Source organism: Pan troglodytes, chromosome 22 (genome assembly GCF_028858775.2).
Source record: "Pan troglodytes isolate AG18354 chromosome 22, NHGRI_mPanTro3-v2.0_pri, whole genome shotgun sequence".
NCBI lineage: Eukaryota > Metazoa > Chordata > Mammalia > Primates > Hominidae > Pan > Pan troglodytes.
In genome coordinates, this window is record NC_072420.2 from 17,979,545 (window position 1) to 17,999,087 (window position 19,543).

Here is a 19,543-nt window from a genome sequence, read left to right on the forward strand (position 1 = left end):
CTGCTCCCCGGCTCCTTCAGCTGTACTCACTCTTTGTTGAGTCTCCCACAATTACCATTGTTCCTGGTGCGGACTTCAATCCGGCCTCCCACATTATTCCTGATACCACACCTGACCCTCATGACTGTATCTCTCTGATCCACCTGACGATCACCCCATTTCCCCACATTTCCTTCTTCCCTGTTTCTCACCCTGATCACACTTGGTTTATTGATGGTAGTTCCACCAGGCCTAATCACCACACACCAGCAAAGGCAGGCTATGCTATAGTACAAGCCACTAGCCTGCTTCTTATAACCTCTCATTTCCTTTCCATCATGGAACTCTATCCTCAAGGAAATAACTTCTCAGTGTTCCATCTGCTATTCTACTACTCCTCAGGGATTATTCAGGCCACCTCCCTTCCCTACACATCAAGCTCAGGGATTTGCCCCCACCCAGGACTGGCAAATTAGCTTTACTCAACATGCCCTGAGTCAGGAAACTAAAATACCTCTTGGTCTAGGTAGACACTTTCACTGGACGGGTAGAGGCCTTTCCCACAGGGTCTGAGAAGGGCACCACGGTCATTTCTTCCCTTCTGTCAGACACAATTACTCAGTTTGGCCTTCCCACCTCTATACAGTCTGATAGCACACCGGCCTTTATTAGTCAAACCAGCCAAGCAGTTTTTCAGGCTCTTGGTATACAGTGAAACCTTTATATCCCTTACAGTCCTCAGTCTTCAGGAAAGGTAGAACGGACTAATGGTCTTTTAAAAACACACCTCACCAAGCTCAGCCACCAACTTAAAAAGGACTGGACAATACTTTTACCTCCTTCTTTTCTCAGAATTCAGGCCTGTCCTCAGAATGCTACAGGGTACAGCCCATTTGAGCTCCTGTATGGATGCTCCTTTTTATTAAGACCCAGTCTCATTCCAGACACCAGACCAACTTGGACTGTGCCCCAAAAAACTTGTCATCACTACTATCTTCTGTCTAGTCATGCTCCTATTCACCGTTCTCAACTACTCATACATGCCCTGCTCTTGTTTACACTGCCGGTTTACACTGTTTCTCCAAGCCATCACAGCTGATATTGGTGCTATCCCCAAACTGCCACTCTTAACTCTTGAAGTAAATAAATAATCTTTGCTGGCAGGACTATGCTGAATCTCCTTAGGCACTGTCTAATTAGATGTCCTGGGTCTTCCCAATTCTTAGACCTTTAATACCTGTTTTTCTCCTTCTCTTATTCCGTTTAGTTTTTCAATTCATACAAAACCGTATCCAGGCCATCACCAATAATTCTAAATGACAAATGTTTCTTCTAACAACCCCACAATATCACCCCTTACCACAAAATCTTCCTTCAGCTTAATCTCTCCCACTCTAGGTTCCCACGCCTCCCCTAATCCCGCTCGAAGCAACCCTGAGAAACATCGCCCATTATTTCTCCATACCATCCCCCAAAATTTTCACCATCCCAACACTTTACCATTATTTTGTTTTATTTTTCTTATTAACATAAGAAGACAGGAATGTTAGGCCTCTGAGCCCAAGCTAAGCCATCATATCCCCTGTGACCTGCACGTACACATCCAGGTGGCCAGTTCCTGCCTTAACTGATGACATTCCACCACAAAAGAAGTGAAAATGGCCTGTTCCTGCCTTAACTGATGGCATTATCTTGTGAAATTCCTTTTCCTTGCTCATCCTGGCTCAAAAGCTCCTCTACTGAGCACCTTGTGACCCCCCACTCTTGCCTGCCAGAGAACACCTCCCTTTTTCCTTTACCTACCCAAATCCTATAAAAGGGCCGCACCCCTATCTCCCTTCACTGACTCTCTTTTCGGACTCAGCCCACCTGCACCCAGGTGAAATAAACAGCTTTATTGCTCACACAAAGCCTGTTTGATGGTCTCTTCACACAGATGCAAGTGAAATTGAGGTCGAAAGAATTTAGGGTTATTCTATTATCTGTAAGTATGACTGTTGAGGCTGTTTTCTCATTTGTATGGCGTTTGGCAAGGTTTGATATTAGGTTTAATGCTAGTTTTGGAAAAGCAATTTGGAAACCTGTGTGTGTGTGCGTGTGTGTGTGTACACACAAACAGCATATACATATATTCTTCCATAGTTATTGTTCTATTTAGTTTTTATTCTTTTCTGGCTTCATTTTAATAATGTGTATTTTTCCATAACACATCCCCTTCAAAAAAATTTCTAATGTATACATTTATCTTCTATAGTTTTTAATACATGTCCTCTCATTTTCCAAAATTTGGAAGTGGGGGTGGTGGAACTGCTTTTGTCCTTTTTTTATTGACTACAACTGTGTATTTAACTGACTTAAAACAAAATCAACTCTTGAATTTGCTTATTTACAATTAACAATTTATTTAGTTCTATAATTCTACTATTTGACATTTTGTGGATATTTTTATTATCTTTATTACTCACTTTCTCCTAAATATTAATAGTTTAAATTCATGAGTTGAATGTTTATTTATTTTCTTTCTTTTATGTCTAAGTAATAAAGGCTTTTAGGGCTAGATTGCATTATTGATCAATATTGAACATTATTTCATAAAGCAAGATAAGTTGTATAGATGTCTAAAACCTATAAAACATTTTGCAATTTGAATATTATGCTCAAAGACACGTAAAATGTATTAGACATGTAATTACAGAAAAATCTCTAAAGTACTATAAACATATAGAGAATATTAAAAATGACATTAATTTATAATAAATTTGACCCATATAAAATTAGTATATGAATGATAAATAAAAAGCTAATAAATTTTCAAAAAAATTACCTTCTAAGACTTTAGAAAAACATTTGAAAATAAACTTTACTGTCTTTTAAAATATCCATGAATAATGGATTTGAGCTTGAAGTTCAGATCACTCCTCCAACAAAAAAATACCTTCAATGAATCTGAATATTAAAATAGCTCATTAAGAAACTTTTCCCCTAACAATTTAGAGAGTTCTCAAAATAATCTCTTATTCTCATTTTCCTATTATTTAACTTATGTTTATTGCCTCTCCTCTACATTTAATGATTTGAGAACTGTGATTAAATAGATACATTATTAAAGCTTTCCTTTGTTGAAATATAGCTCTGTATATTTTCAAATGCTATTGGCTATCAACTATATATTTATCATGTAAACCTGATATCAACAGCAGCATGCTCCTTATTTATTTGGAGATTTCAACAAAGTCCACTTAGATTTTTTAATAACCAAATAAAGTGTCTAGAGAGTCATCGGATTTTATTTGGTAATAACAAATAATCAGACTAATATCAACAATATCAAATGTCAATCCCTGCATTTGAGTCCTTGAAGAAACTTAGTTTTTTCTTTATGTCCAGCCATTGTCAACATTTCGAAGGAATAATTTTCTCTTCCGAATAGAAAATAGACAGTAAGCAAAATTTAAATAAAATGAGAGAACTTCTGATAAAAATACATAGATTATGTTTTAAAGGAAGAATTTATCTTTTCTACCTTTTTTCTTTTCCCTCTTTTAAACAAGAATTATGTCCAACTATGATAGACTGGATTAAGAAAATGTGGCACATATACACCATGGAATACTATGCAGCCATAAAAATGATGAGTTCATGTCCTTTGTAGGGACATGGATGAAATTGGAAATCATCATTCTCAGTGAACTGTCACAAAGACAAAAAACCAAACACCGCATGTTCTCACTCATAGGTGGGAATTGAACAATGAGAACACATGGACACAGGAAGGGGAACATCACACTCTGGGGACTGTTGTGGGGTGGGGGGAGGGGGGATAGCATTAGGAGATATACCTAATGCTTAATGACGAGTTAATGGGTGCAGCACACCAGCATAGCACATGTATACATATGTAACTAACCTGCACATTGTGCACATGTACCCTAAAACTTAAAGTATAATAATAATAAAATAAAAAAAACAAGAATTGATTCTTTTTCATTGATAGCAAACATTTAAAAAAACAACTTATTGTAGTCAAGGATTCACTATTACATTTTATAATATGGCTGGAATTATGAAATGTGTGCTGGTATAATTAATATCAGATAGATAAAAAATAATATTCTTTATTTATCTTTGTTCTGTTACTAATTCTCAGAAATTAACAGTAAGAACTCTTTGAAAAGTGTGTACATTAATTCTCTTGACCTGGGCACCATTGCAAGAATGCATATAACAGACAAGCAATAATTAAATGTCAAAGAAGTTGCTGCAATTTTTATTCAGAAGAATTTAAAAAGCACATATAAATTTTAAATGTGAAACAAGAATGTTATTTAAATCAGGAGGGAGTGTCGTTTCTTCCTAATGCCCTTGTCAAACAACTACTCTAAAATAGCATTACATGTAATTCTGAAATGCCATGGATTAATAAGAGACATTCAAATCCTATAATGCAATTCAGTTTTTACCTCCGGTCATGATTTTCTTTTCCATGGCCTTCAGTTTTGTCCTTAGACTCATATATGTGTAAACTGACAAATTTTCTTTTGTAATATAAATTTAAAAGAAGAGATAAAAATGCACCGTACAATTAAGAAGAGGGGAAGAATTATTTATTCACATACAGTTATCTGTGTGCACTTAGTCAATTCACAATCAATTTGAATTGTTATTTTTTAACCGAACTTGGAAAGTTTGGGATCTACAAAGTAGAAATTGAATTCTAGCCAAGAATTTATTACATAGCAGGTATAAAATATGGTGAGTATCAACAATTGAATGCCTGTACCCTTCCCCCAAATTCATGGGTTGAAGCCCTAAGCCCCAGTGTGGCTGTATTTGAAAATGGAGCCTTTGAGAAGGTGTTTAAGAGTAAATGAGGCTGTATAGGTGGAGCCCTAATCCAATAGGATTAATATTATCAGAAGAGACACCAGAGAGTTTGCGTTGCCCTTTCCCGTAACACATGGAGTGAAGAAGGCCAAAGTCAAGAGCAACCATCTACAAGCCAGGAAGAGAGTCCTCACCAGAAACTGAATTGTTCATTACCTTGATCTTGGACTTTTAGCCTCCAGAATTGTGAGAAAAACTACTGTTGTTTAAGCCACCCAGTATACGGTATTGTGTTATGGCAGCCTGAGCAGACTAAAACAGTCAGATAGAAACTAAGTGATTGTTCAGTGTAGCATTGATTACATTATAACATTGGCATAAATATCCTAACTGCAGCTATGAGAGGTTTGGTAGATAGTGAAACAAATTCAAGAAGTTTTTTCTAGTTTTTCAGCAAAATTTTAAAACTACAAAAAGGAATTAATATTTTAAACTCTAGATCAATTAACAGTCTTCATTTTGTTTAAAAACAATGTTTTGAATAGATTTTAAAGGACCAATTTTACAGCAACATCTAAACTCAATTTTCATAATTTCCAGTATTGCCCAAATAAGATTAGATTCTTTATTAATCACTGCCATAAAGGAAATTCAACTTTAAATGGGATCTTTGACATCTTTCTTTCCCTAATCTTCTTTAGTGAATTTCCTTGCAGAAAAAAATAAAAGCTAAATGGTTAACCTAGATTTTAAGGTTCTCATCTCAAAGTTCTCAAACTTGTAACTCCCCAAAAATGTGTGCCCATCACTAACTCCTGCCCTCAACCGAGGCCATCTTGCATCCCTAGCCTCCATCAGCTTATTATTTCCTTCATCAAAAGCACAGCCTCCCTCCCTGATTCCAGGCTGTCACTGTCCATCATGGTTTACCCACTCTTGAGACTCACCTTAAGCAACATCATCAGGACACATTTCTATTTCCTCCCGATCGGAATCAACCACTGCCTTGGAGCTCTATAGATTTTTTAAAAATTTCTATAATAGTAGCATTTATCACACACTGTTTTGTTTTATACTGTTTTACATCATTGCCTTTCCCCTCTAATAGAGTGTGATCCCTAAAGCAGGAAAGACAGCGCCTAGTATCTTTTTGCATTTTCCAAAATAACTAACCCAGTACCTACTGGCATAATCAGTGGTAATTTTTTTTGTTCTGAATCAATAAATCTGTAATGCCTTGGGAAAGTAAAGTTATGTTATTGATGTTCAGTTGTTGGGATTCTTCAAGAATCACAAAAATAATGATTCTTGAATTTTAGTAATTTATTTTTTATAGCAGGCATTGGCAAACTATGACCCATGGGTCAAATCTGGGCATATTTCTATTTTTGTATAGCCTTCAAGCTAAAGAATAATTTTTACACTTTCCAGTGTTTATAAAAATCAAAAGCAGAATAATATTCTGTGACTCATGGCAATTACATAAAATTTTAAATTTTATATTTGTAAATAAAGTTTTACTGGAATGTAACCATGCCATTCACTTGGGTATTATCTATGGGTGCTTTTGTGCTACAACAGCAGGATTCAGTAGTTGTGACAGATTGTATAGCTCACAAAGCCTGAAATCTTTACTATTAGACCTCTTACAGTAAAAGAACTTAATAACACCTTTTAAGAATATTTGATTTGCAGTGTTTATTGTATCGATTTTGCACTTTTGTTTTGCCTTAATAAAACATTTCATTATTTGACAATATATTGTGATGTTATATTTGAAAGAATTTTAAAAAGCAATGGCGGTAATACAAAAAAGTTTGGTTATCCAACAAGTACTAGAAGAATTATTTTCAAAAAGTTATGCCATGAAAGACTGAATTATCCAGGCATGTCAATGTTATAACATTTTATCATGTCATTATATAAAATAAGTTCTGATTAGGCGGAAAGCCAATATCAGTAAATGATCACTAAGTGCCTACTATGTACAAGATGAAGAAAAGAGGACAATGGAAAAAAGGGGACAGAAACAAGAGAAATCAAGAAAGCAAGATAACAACATCAGGAAATTAAGTGAAGAACAATGAGAGCAAGTTGTTTGGCCAGGGTGAGAAGACTATGTGTGGTGTCTTTAACAGATATAAAGTTCACAGCAATTAAAAATATGTGGAGGAGCTTGATATAGTAAATTCTGAAAGTACCATGTTTGGGAAACTTGTGTGATGTCCAGGAAGAGATGTTCAACAGACAACTAGAAATACAATACTCAAGCTCAGGATACACCTTTGAGTGTGATCTTCTTACAAATAATAGTTGAAGATATGAGCATATAAAAACAGCAAAGAGCCAAGGACAGAAGTTAGGTAGAACATGTATAACATTGGCTTAGAGTAAGAGTCAAGGACAGAAGTTAGGTAGAACACGTATAACATTGGCTTAGAGTAAAAGTCAAGGACAGAAGTTCGGTAGAACATGTATAACATTGGCTTGGAGCACAATCCAAGGACAGAAGTTAGGTAGAACATGTATAACGCTGGCTTAGAGTAAAAGTCAAGGAAAGAAGTTAGGTAGAACATATATAACACTGGCTTGGAGTAAGATCCTAGGACAGAAGTTAGGTATAACATTGTATAACATGTATAACATTGGCTTGGAGTAAGAGTTTATAGAAAAAAAAAATTAGGTAGTAGGATCAGCAGAAAAGAGCATGATAAAATGAGATTTTCAAGAATACAGAGGTAATTGATGTAATATTGCTGACAACAGAAAGGCTAAGAAAATAAAATACATAGAAATGTCACTGGATTTAGAAAGGAGCATATCATTGGGAGTACCACCTTTAGATACAGAGAAGGGGGCATCTTATACCACTAAAGAGCCCTTGAAACCACAAACATACTCACACACTACATTGTTATAAAAGAAGATATGGGCATATCCTTCTCTCAGGATTCGGCCCTCAGCTCTAAAAAGGTGTGACCCCCAAATATTGTCTTTAATAAGCCCAGGAAACATTTCTCATTAAGGCGCTATGTGCTAAATATGTCCCCCAAAATTCATATGTTAAAAACGTATTCCCCAATGCAACAGTGTCAGGAGATGAGGCCTAAAAGGAAGTGTTTAGGTCATAAGGGTTCTAGCCTCATGAATAGATTAATGCCACTATAAATAAGATTTGCATAAATTAGTTAGGTGTGGTGGTGCATACCTGTAGTCCCAGCTACTTAGGAGGGTGCAGTGGGAGGATCACTTGAGCTAGGTAGGTTGAGGCTGCAGTGAGCCATGATCATGCCTTTGCAATCCAGCCTGGTGACAGAGTGAGACCCTGTCTCAAAAAAAAAAAAAAAGGGAAAGAAAAAAGAAAAAAAAGAACTTTCAGGAGTGGGGCATGGGTTCTCTCTCTTCTGTTTTTCTCCATGTGAGGACATGGTATTTAACCACCTTGCCCTTCCACTTTACACCATGGGAGGATGCAGCAAGAAGACCCACACCAGATGCCAGCCCCTTGCTCTTGAATTTCCCCACCTCCATCACTGTGAGAAATAAATTTCTGTTTTTTATAAATTACCCAGTCTCAGATGCAGCAGCAGAAAACAGACTGAGACAGTGCTCTAAACATAGGCAATTGAATTTCAGTGTTGTCAAGATCTCTGGTTTGTGCTACTAGCAAAGACAGGGATGGGATGCTAGGAGGATTTGAATAATGGCATTGCATAGAAAAAAATTGACAATTTAATTAATTTTTCAATTTTTTTCCTCAGATAATGCATATTCAGTAAACTCTTGCATTACAAAATGTGTTTTCCCAGCAATGCCAAATAACCATTTTCTTCTTTTTCTTTGTCTTCCAAATTGGTGTGAGGTACTTAGAAATTAATGCTGTATTTGCAGCAATTGTAATACTTACTGGGGAAAATATTTGACTATACTTTGCAATTTATATTGCTCTAAAATTTGTATATAACTAACTAGGTATAGAATTAATATGCTTGGACAGTAGCACTTTTTTTAAAACATTTTCACCTAAATTCTATTTGAATGCTAGAATATCTAATACTAGAATGGCTAATAATAATACACCTTTCCAAATTCTTTTAGTAAAAATTTATATATAATTTAATTTGCCAAAAGATAAAAACAAAATTATTTAGCTTTATTTAAACATTTTATCATTAAAATGTTCATACTTATTAACTATAAATTTTCCTTTACATTTTAATAGATATACTATTTTAGAAGAAAAATATATTTTAACATATATAAAAATAATTTTAATTTTTTATATTTACATGTGTTTATAATATTTTTAATAAAAATATGTTAAGTTTCATCCAGGTGTAGTGGCACAGGCCTATAGTCCCAGTTACTTGGATGCTTGAAGTGGGAGCACCACTTGAGCCCAGGGGTTCAAGGTTCAAGTTAGCAAGACCCTGTCTCTATGTTAAAAAAAAGTTAAATTTAATAAATTCTGTATATGATTACATTTAATTTTTAAACTCTTTAATAATGATAATGAATACAAGTTGCTTTCTTAATATAAATATAAAAAATAAGCACAGCTTTCAAACATTTTAAAAATCTGAAAAGATAAAATAGAAAATCTTCAAAGAGGATGATTGCCTAAATGTTTAAAAAGAAAAGATAATTAAAGGAAGAAGACTTCTGTAGAGCATGATTTATACAAAAAAAGAACATTATATATATATATAAACAGAACATTATGAAGCTTTTTTATATTTAAAATGTATAATTTCTGATCAAAGCAATGAGATGAATCATACAATTTTTCTTATCAGGTCCAAAACTGAAACAGGTTAAATGAATTCCTATTATTTCTAACACTTCAACAAAGATAGATTACTGATCAAAACAATAAAATTGAGAAAAAAAATTATATCAGATTTGCAACAAATGCAACTCTGGCCTGCTGTTTAGAAGATAAGTTAAATTCATGAAAACAAGAAATTGAGAAAAGAAAAACAACACCTCAATTTTTCTATGTTTACGAGATCACAATTCTGGAAAATGGCTATGGCCTTCCTCTCACGGTATGAAAAGATTGTAGCTACACACAACCTGACTCAAAAGTTTGAAATTTTCTATTGAAATGAACATGGTTGAAAATTTAGTATTTAACTATACACCAAAATTAATTCCCATAAAGAAAAAAAAGTACAGAGGTTACAGTTTGGGTTATTGTTACATATTTCACAATCAATTTTTGAAATCACCTCTGTAAAAAGCTGTTACTGGAAACATTTTGATTTCGAATTAAAACAATATAAAACTTCCCTTACACAGGAAAAGAAAAACACATTTAATTACTGCTCTGAAAGAAAGGAACTGAATAGATAGCAAATGAACAATAGTATTAAATAAATATAAATAAATCCTAATACAAAATGTGATGTTCTTAAAGAATACATTATGTGGCAAATAATTAGCCAATCATAATAGTGCTTTACAAGACACAAACAACACAGTAATTACAGAAAATAACATAAATTTTCTGGTTTAGTAGAAATCATTTTGAAATTGAGACCAAAATAGCCAAAATATAAGATGTATTAAAAATAACAAAACATTATCACTACTCAGAATGGATAAATCAAAATCAAATTATTAAGTTAATAGATGGTAAAGTGAGAGAAGAAATGTTATACAAAAATTATAAGTAAATACTATTTATTAGTTCAACTAGATTGTACAGGAGAAGAAATCCGAGCAGAAAATGACATTAACTGTGGATAATTCAATTATCAGAGGAAGAAAACAAAGATGTTAAAATTAATGAGTATTTCACTGTTTTTATACCTGGTGTTTTTAAAAAATGCATGGTTTTGACTTCAGTGAAGGACTGAAAAAAAGCAAATATTGTTTTTAAGCCTTTTCCAAGGCTTAAAATCTTAAAATCTTTCTGTCCAGAAAGATTATGAAGGACAACACTATGATAATGTTATTAGAATGATTGATTAAGAAGGAAGATTACAAAGTAGAATTTTGGCTGATAATTCTGAGACATTCTTCATGTCATGTGCAGCCCATAATTTGAATTTGTTATCAAGAGGCCTCAACTGGACCCAAAGAAGCGATAAAATAATTTGAAAGAATTCAAAGACTGTATATGATGGTTTTTTGGGTCTGTCTAAAGATGTAATATCTTGAAAAAAGATACTAAGTTTAAAAAATTTTTGAGGCATGATGAAAATGCTAAGTGATGTTAAGATATACAAAATTTTTAAAATGCACTTTAAAAGATAAGCAAAACACTTTGGAAGGCCGAGTCAGGCGGATCACTTGAGATCAGAGTTCAAGACCAGCCTGGGTAACATGATGACATTCCGTCTCTACTAAAAATACAAAAATCAGCTGGGTGCGGTGGTGCACGCCTGTAATCCCAGCTACTTGGGAAGCTGAGGCAGGAGGATCGCTTGAACTCGGGTGGGGGCAGGTTGCAGTGAGCCAAGATTGTGATATTGCACTCCAGCCTGGCTAACAGAGTGACACTGTCTCAAAAAAAAAAAAAAAAAAAAAAAGCAAGAGTAGAAGCTCTAGCCAGGTATGGTGGTGCATGTCTGTAGTCCCAGCTACTTGGGAAGCTGAGGTGGAAGGCCAGCCTGGGCAACAGGGCAAGACTCCATCTCTGAATGAATGAATGAATGAATGAATGAGCAAATAACCAGAGACTCAGACTGAAGTAAATTTTGGTTTTGGGTAGGAAATATAATAACTTTCAATTTGTATCATTCAAAATTATTTGATTTGAACTGTTGAAAGCTAGTATTTTAACCAGTTACAAAAACAAATAAATGCAAGTTTGTGAATTTTACTTTTTACAAAAGATTGAAGTTTACGGTTTTAAAATTTTAGAGAGAATGTTCTTTAATATCAAAAGAAAATGCCTTTGAAATATGTAACAAAATGGCATTCCAATATAATATGAGACAGAAGAGGAAAATGAGAATTTTTGCATGACTGTGAAGGAGACAATACACACATAAATAATCTCAAAACTAAGATTAATAGAAATTACGTTCTGGCCATTACAGATCTAGGTATAGTCTCGATTTTACTATTTTCTGTGTTCTTTATAATATCCCAGAATTAAAATTTTTAAAGAAAGAATTTAATAAACATTTTATGAATCTAGATATTACTTTTAGATAATGAGGAGCATTATATACATGACATAAATTTATGCGATTAAAATATGTTTAGTATTTTCTGAAATGACATTACCAATTGTGACCTCATTACAATATTTGATCATAGTATGCAAAATTTATGGCTTATTTTAAAATCTGAGCTTGAAAAACTTAACAATCCTATTTTCCACTGACTTGCAGAATAAAGTATAAGTCAAATTCAAATAAGAACAATGAGAAAAAATTGAATATTTTGGCATTATTGTTAATAGTGCACAAATTATTTGAAAATTTTAATTATAAAAGTATAACTAGTTAATTTTCTTTAAAAAGATAAGAAAAATAAATGTGATGAAATAAGTATGTACTTTATGATTTATGAATATCATCATTTCATTCTTACCCAAACATCACTGCCCATCACCAGAAAACCAGACATGTACAATAAAGAAGTTTGCTCATCTTTGGTATTTTGCCAAGTTGCAGATATGAAACATCACAGGTGTACATGCTGCTATGAAAGGGTTTTGTCAAAAGAATAAAATATATTTGTTACCTCAATGCACATTCTTTTTAATAATTAGACATATAGCATGTGGGCCTCCATTTATTATAATATCCAGGGCTCTAAAAATATTAGTGGCAGGACTGATATTGTTTTCTATTAAAAAAAGATACTTATATTCCAAATTGAAGACCAAGTCAGATTGCAAAATTTTACATTTGTGTTGTAGAGTTAAGATCAGAAGATGAATAGATGAATCTTGCCTATTAAGGCCAGATGATCAGATGACTTACGTAAAAGCAATGCAATGCTTTTTTTTTCTTTCCTTCTTTTTTTTTTTTGTTTTTTGTTCTTTAAGTATGTTAGGATCCCAATAGAAAATACATTCAAATTAGGGTAATTCAACAAGAGTTTAACAAAAAAAAAAAAACCAACAACACTTATAAAGGTACGGGTATAAAAACATGACAAGAACACACTAAGTATTGGCAGAGATCTTAACACCTCTGGGCCCTAAGAGCTGCCTTGAGTGAAAGAAGTTTTTTTTAGAGACAGTCAGCCCAAAGGAACCCCACAGGGATGAAGCCAGGGGAAAAAAACAATCAATCAAACTCCTACACTTCTTCCTCATATTTTCTGTGTGGATCTCATTGGATGAAACCAACCATAAGCCAGAGAACAAGAGAACAAATTGATGAAATCCATACAACTCATTGATGAAACCTACATAGATCAGCCTCTCAAGACACAGATCATGGTGGAGAGGAATGATGAACAGATCTGATGGGAAAGCAGAAATTACCTGGAACAGCATATTCTTTCTCCTTTTAGAATCCACTCATCCTTCATTCACTTAGAAAGGTTTTATTCTCCACACATGGAGCATACAAATACCGTAAGGTACTGTATCATTGTAGTGATGTTAATTTGCTTGTACTTTCCACTGGATACTGAAATATTTTCTGTCACTAATGTTCTTCATAAAAAATTGAAGGAGGGGCATAGAAATGTAATCAGTGTTTTTTTTTTTTTTTTTAATTGAGTAATACCATTTACTTCTCCAGTAAATAGCTACAAGCTCAGGCCTGTAATCCCAACACTTTTGGGGGCCAAGGAGGGTGGATCACAAGGTCGGGAGTTCGAGACCAGCCTGGCCAACATGGTAAAACCCCGTCTCTACTAAAAATACAAAAATTAGCCAGGCCTGGTGGCAGGCACCTGTAATCCCAGCTATTTGGGAGGCTGAGGCAGGAGAATCGCTTGAACCCAGGAGGTGGAGGTTACAGTGAGCGAAGATTGTGCCATTGCCCTCCAGCCTGGGCAACAAGAACAAAACTCCATCTCAAAAAAAAAAGCTACAAAAGTTTGCTTCCACAGCTGGTTAAAAACCTAACTTAGTAAGCATAGTTGTTTAGTTTACAATGTATTCCACGTTCAACTTACACTCCACCAGCACCCCAGCTCTCACAACACCTGACACCTACTGTCACAGATCCTGTACCCTTAGAAATGTGGTATTTGTGTGCAATAAGTTTATTTGGACATGCTCAAGATAAACAGCTATGAAGTATGGACACACAACTGGATAGTAAGATAATTTGAGTAGTGATGCAGCCACGACCAAGAAATCAGTTGATTCTATGGATGAATTTGGAGCTGGAATGGTTCAGAGACACTCTACACTGTGGCATAGGGACAGGCCCATATACCTCTCTGTTGACCAATTATTGGACTTGGCTGCCCCCAGGAAGAGGGCATGATGTTAGGTGGGTAGACTATTCAACCTAAAGAAAGTCCTGGACAGGAAGTCAGCTGAGAACCATTGGCTGCCAAGACTCTCAGCAGTCCAAGAAATGAATATTTCAGACCTGGAGGACTGAATCTTGGCAGTGAACCATGCCACACACTATAGATAGCCACTGTTTTCAGAGAACCTCTTGGGAGCTGCTGTCAATTCTAGCTAGTGCTGGTATAACAATCACACCCAGCAGCAAACCAGGTTCGTTCTTTTTCCTTCTCCATAATGGCAAAGCAATGAAGCAGATACCATGTTAAACTGAGCCATCCATTTGTGCTTTTAACTTATGTCTCCCAGAGCAGCTTCAGCTCAGTCTAATATATACCACTTCCATTTTATAAAGTAATGCTGTCATGCATATCCAATTTTATGGTTGGGTTAAGCAGGTAACATACAATTCATCTTAAACAGTATGATTCACATAGCCATGGGGTTTTACAAGGCCATGCATTCACTTTCTATCAGAGCCCATTTGCAAGACAGAAGAAACTTTTCAAATGGAAATAGTTGATAGAATAGAAGGGAATTACATTACTTCTTAAGTGTAGATATCTGAGCTGTAATTGCTCTTATCTGGGTTTGGAAGGGTTTCATACAAAAATCATGTCTGTCACAAATGCTTCAAAAATGAGTGGATGTGCTAGGTTATTAGACCCAAAAGGCAATATGGCATGAACAAAAACCAGTCTGGTTGCAGAGCTTTTTCTTATTCGAGACTCAAATCAATGCTGGCACCTGTCCAAATAAGTAAATGAGTTGGAGAAGGTTGACCAAATACAGTATATATTGGTTCCAAAATCCAAAGAGGCCTACTAAGTTATGTGTTTCTTTCAGTGTGTTGGGTAACATAACTTGACTCATATTTCAGAAGGACTATCTTACCAAAAATTTCACTGATGTGGCATACCACAGAACTTTTTAGTCATTTATCTCCCATTTTCTGCAATGCACCTATATTACTAGGATATTTATGTTTTTACTTTCTGTTTGCCATTTTCAGTTAGTATAATGTCTTCAGTACAAAGCAAGCTTGTCCAACCCATGACCCACAGGCCACATGTGGCCCAGAACAGCTTTGAATACAGATCAACACAAATTCATAAACTTTCTTAAAACATCATGATTTTTTTTGTGATTTTCTTTTTTTTTTTTTTTTTAGCTCAGCAGCTTTTGTTAGTGTTAGCGTATTTTATGTATGACCCAAGACAATTCTTCTTCCAGTGTGTCCCAGGGAAGCCAAAAGATTGGACAACCCTGGTATAAAGGATTAAGATGATAGTCAGGCCACAGCTCTGCTCACTCCCCAGCACCACTGAATCTGAATCTTCAGTTTAATAGGAGTCACAGATAATTCATATGCACGTCAAAATTTGAGAAGCACTGACCAAGACTATATCAGATAGGTGAGCAAATACAACACAGCCTTGAGGCAAAACAAGATAAGTACCTTTTTGTCCCTACTATATAAATATTCTTATTCCATAGATAAAAGTCCCATTCCTTCCCCAGCAATGTCCTTATGTTAGTGTGAAATACTTAGCAAGGTTAAGTATTTAATTGATGTTTACAGTAAACCCTTGTTTGTCTTTAGTATTATATCCTCTGTGAATCTGTGAGATGAAGGATTCCTTCAAAACTGCCAATGGGCCTTCTCCACAGAAATTTGTAGTTGTTCATAGCTCATACTTTTGCTTTTCCTATGTGCACATCTCTAGGACTATAAACCAAATCCAGGGACCCTCCCCCCAACCAAAACATTGTATAATTACTATTGTTTTCATAGCTACCAAGTGCCACAGCCACTTGCTCTCCCTCCGTGTGCCATCTAGTAATTTGATTTGGCTAATTATAATGCCACACTATGCCATGGATTACCCATGCACCATCCCCTTTAGCAATGTGTTATTATCCCTGTGTTCTTTGCATGTATGAGTGATTTCTCTCTAGAATTCCATTTTGAGGATCAGTTTCCTAGGGCCATTTACCAATTACTATATTAGTCAAGACCAAGCATAGCAAACTTAAACCTCAGTACAGTCGCAGGAAGAAACACACAAACAAGACTCAGATTATTTTGAGGATTGAATAAAGGGAAAGCACAATGGGATACCACCTTACTCCAGGCCTAATTACAACAGGCCGGTTACCACCTCTGGATAAAACTTGGGGGAAGGAAGTAGAATTGTTATCAGACTCCGGAAGTGGAGAGGGTTATAAACAAGACCACCTTGAAAAGATGGGTAATTTTTAGTTAAAGGTCATAGTGAGCCAGAGGCACTAGAGAGGGAGCTGGAGAAAAAATATCCTGAATCTTCAATCCTCTCTCCCTCTTATCCATTTCAGAAACTTCCCATTGGCTCAACACAAGAAGCTAGTAGATAAGAAAACCCATTGAAGTAAGTCACTTGGAGCAGAGAATAGAATGCAAAAAAAAAAAAAAAAAAAAAAAAAAAAAAAAAAATGGAGACTAGAGCTAGAGGGACAAATGTAACCGCCCAGTGCATCGCAATTCAATATTCACATTATAATAAGAAATATGAATGCCAAAGGTAGAAGAGCCTTAAATATTCTGCAGACTATTTTCTACCAGAAGGCAAATTATCACAGGAAAGGGAATTATAATCAGAAATTTGCTTGGTGAAAAGAGCAAAAGCACAAGAACGTTAATTAGATTAATTTAATGGTTATTAACAAGTTATAATAACCTAATGTACTCATCTTTACTATAGTGACATTCTTCACTCATTTTTTCACGATCAATTTGAATTTCTATATACCAAGCCATATACTTGGCATTGGAAACACAAAGAAGATTAAAACATTGTCTATGTCTCCAAGAAGCTCACAGCTCTAGTAGGAAAGCAGACACAGAGAATATAATTCACTACAACACATATTACGTCAGAGGTAAGCACAAAGTTCATAAAATCTCAAAATGAGGGTACTTAGGCAGACTAATGGATCAAGGACATTTCTCAGCAGGGATTATTTGTGCAGTGTTAAGGATTAGTAGGTGTTAACTAAGACAGAAGCATGAGAAACATATTCAGGAGAAACATTATCTACAGAAATAGTAGGGAATGCATAGAAAATTGCATGTATCAGCCCAGTATGTCTGGGATGTATCTAAAATACACAGTAGGATCAAAATAACTATAGCCATGTACTCAGGGACAAAATTATGCCAAGGTTTTTACATATTAACAAATTTATACTTTACCCAGGAGTGAATAAGAAGCTATAGAAAAATGTAAAACTTTGGAATAGACTGAATCCTGAAAAAACAGTCATCTACTAATTAGCTACTCTTCTTCCTAGATCGTGTTAAAGACATCCTAGCAAATCCTGGTGCTTCAGGCTCCACTTTTTTAGGCATTAAGCTAATGACTACCCTTCTACCTATATGTTTGTGCTTCTGACAGTGGTCAACTAACTTAGGTCCAATTTTCTATGTTAAAATCAGATTCCAAATTTTCCTAAGTCGCATTAACTAAAAATGGATATCCAAGAACTCTTCAGTCACATATTTATGTATTATTTCCATACATAAATATTTATGTATGTCAGTTATTTATATACTAGCTCATCCCAAGAAGATTTTTCATGAATTTTATTCTTAGGTAATGGTAATATCTTTTGGGTTTAGAATTTAATTGCCGTTATTCTTAGGCCTTCGTGAATTTTTTTAATTGAAATATAATAGACGTACATATCTTGAAGGCACATGTAATAATTTATACATTCATATATGTGTAAAGACCAAATCAACATAATTGGGATATCCATTATGTTAAATATTTATCTTTTCTTTATGTTAGAAAGATTCAAATTATTCACTGCTGGCTATTTTGAAATGTGCTATTTTGATTATTTTTAACTATAGCCACCCTATTGATTAATCTACAGAACAGTAGCTCTCATTTCTTTCATCTAACTGTATATTTGTACCCGTTAATCAACCTCTATTCACCACCCCCACTCCTTTACTCACCCTAGAGTCAGGTAATCACCAGTCTACTCTCTGTCTTTGTGAGATTCACTTTTTTAGCTCCCATATGTGAGTCAGAATATGTGATATTTGTCTTTCTATGTGTGGCTTATTTCATTTAACATAATGACATTTAGTTCCATGCATGTTGCTGTAAATGTCAGGAATTTATTCTTTTTATGGCTGAATAATATTTCTCCGTGAATGTATATCACACTTTATTCATGCATTCTCTGTTGGGTAGTAAAGTTAATTCCATGTCTTGGCGATTGTGAGTAGTGCTGCAATAAACATGGGAGTGCAGACATTTCTTTGATACATTGATCTTCCTTTTTTATTATTATTATTTTTTTTCCGTGACAGAGTCTCACTCTGGGGTTGCTGCAACCTCCACTTCCTGGGTTCAAGTGATTCTTGTGCCTCAGCCTCCAGAGTGGTGGGGATTACAGGCACGCACCACCATGCCCAGCTAATTTTTGTATTTTTAGTAGAGAAAGGGTTTTTGCCATGTTGCCCAGGGTGGTCTCGAACTCCTGGCCTCAAGTGATCTGCCCCCTCAGCCTCTCAAAGTGCTGGGATTACAGGCGTGAACCTCTGCGCCTGGCCAGATTTTCTTTCTTTTGGATGTACACTCAGCAGTGGGATTGCTGGATCGTATGATAAACGTATTTTTAGTTTTTTGAGGAATTTGTGTAAAGTTTTTTATACTAGTGGCACTAATTTACATTCCCATCAACAGTGTCCAAGAGATTTTCTTTCTCAACATCCTCATCACCATCTATTATTTTCTCTTTTTGATAAAAGCCATTTTAACTGAGGTAAGATGATATCTCATTGTGGTTTTGATTTGCATTTCTCTAATGATTAGTGATATTGAGGATTTTTTCATATACCAGTTGGCCATTTGTATGTCTTTTTTGGAGAAATGTCCTTTCAAATCCTTTGGCCATTTCTATTTCTATTTTTATTTATTTATTATACTTCAAGTTCTGGGATACATCTGCAGAACGTGCAGGTTTGTTACATAGGTATACATGTGCCATGGTGGTTTGCTGCACCCATCAACCCATCATCTACATTTGGTATTTCACTTAATGCTATCCCTCCCCTTGCCCCCACCCCTCGACAGGCCCTCTGTGTGACTTTCCCCTCCCTGTTTCCATGTGTTCTCATTGTTTAACTCCCACTTATGAGTGAGAACATGTGGTGTTTGGTTTTCTACTCCTGTGTTAGTTTGCTGAGAATGGTTTCCAGCTTCATCCATGTCCCTGCAAAGGACATGAACTCATCCTTTTTTATGGCTG

The 19,543-nt window shown here is 35.1% G+C and overlaps 1 long non-coding RNA gene across 1 annotated transcript in view; it reads right to left on the reverse strand.

The window, feature by feature from the left end:
• Window positions 1-1,141: 1,141 nt before the first annotated feature.
• Window positions 1,142-19,543, reverse strand: part of LOC129138306 (uncharacterized) — a 110,566-nt gene continuing 92,164 nt past the window's right edge. Inside the window, exon 4 of the long non-coding RNA XR_010154592.1 lies at window positions 1,142-8,128. This is a non-coding gene — a long non-coding RNA (uncharacterized LOC129138306). The remainder of the gene's footprint in view (window positions 8,129-19,543) is intronic.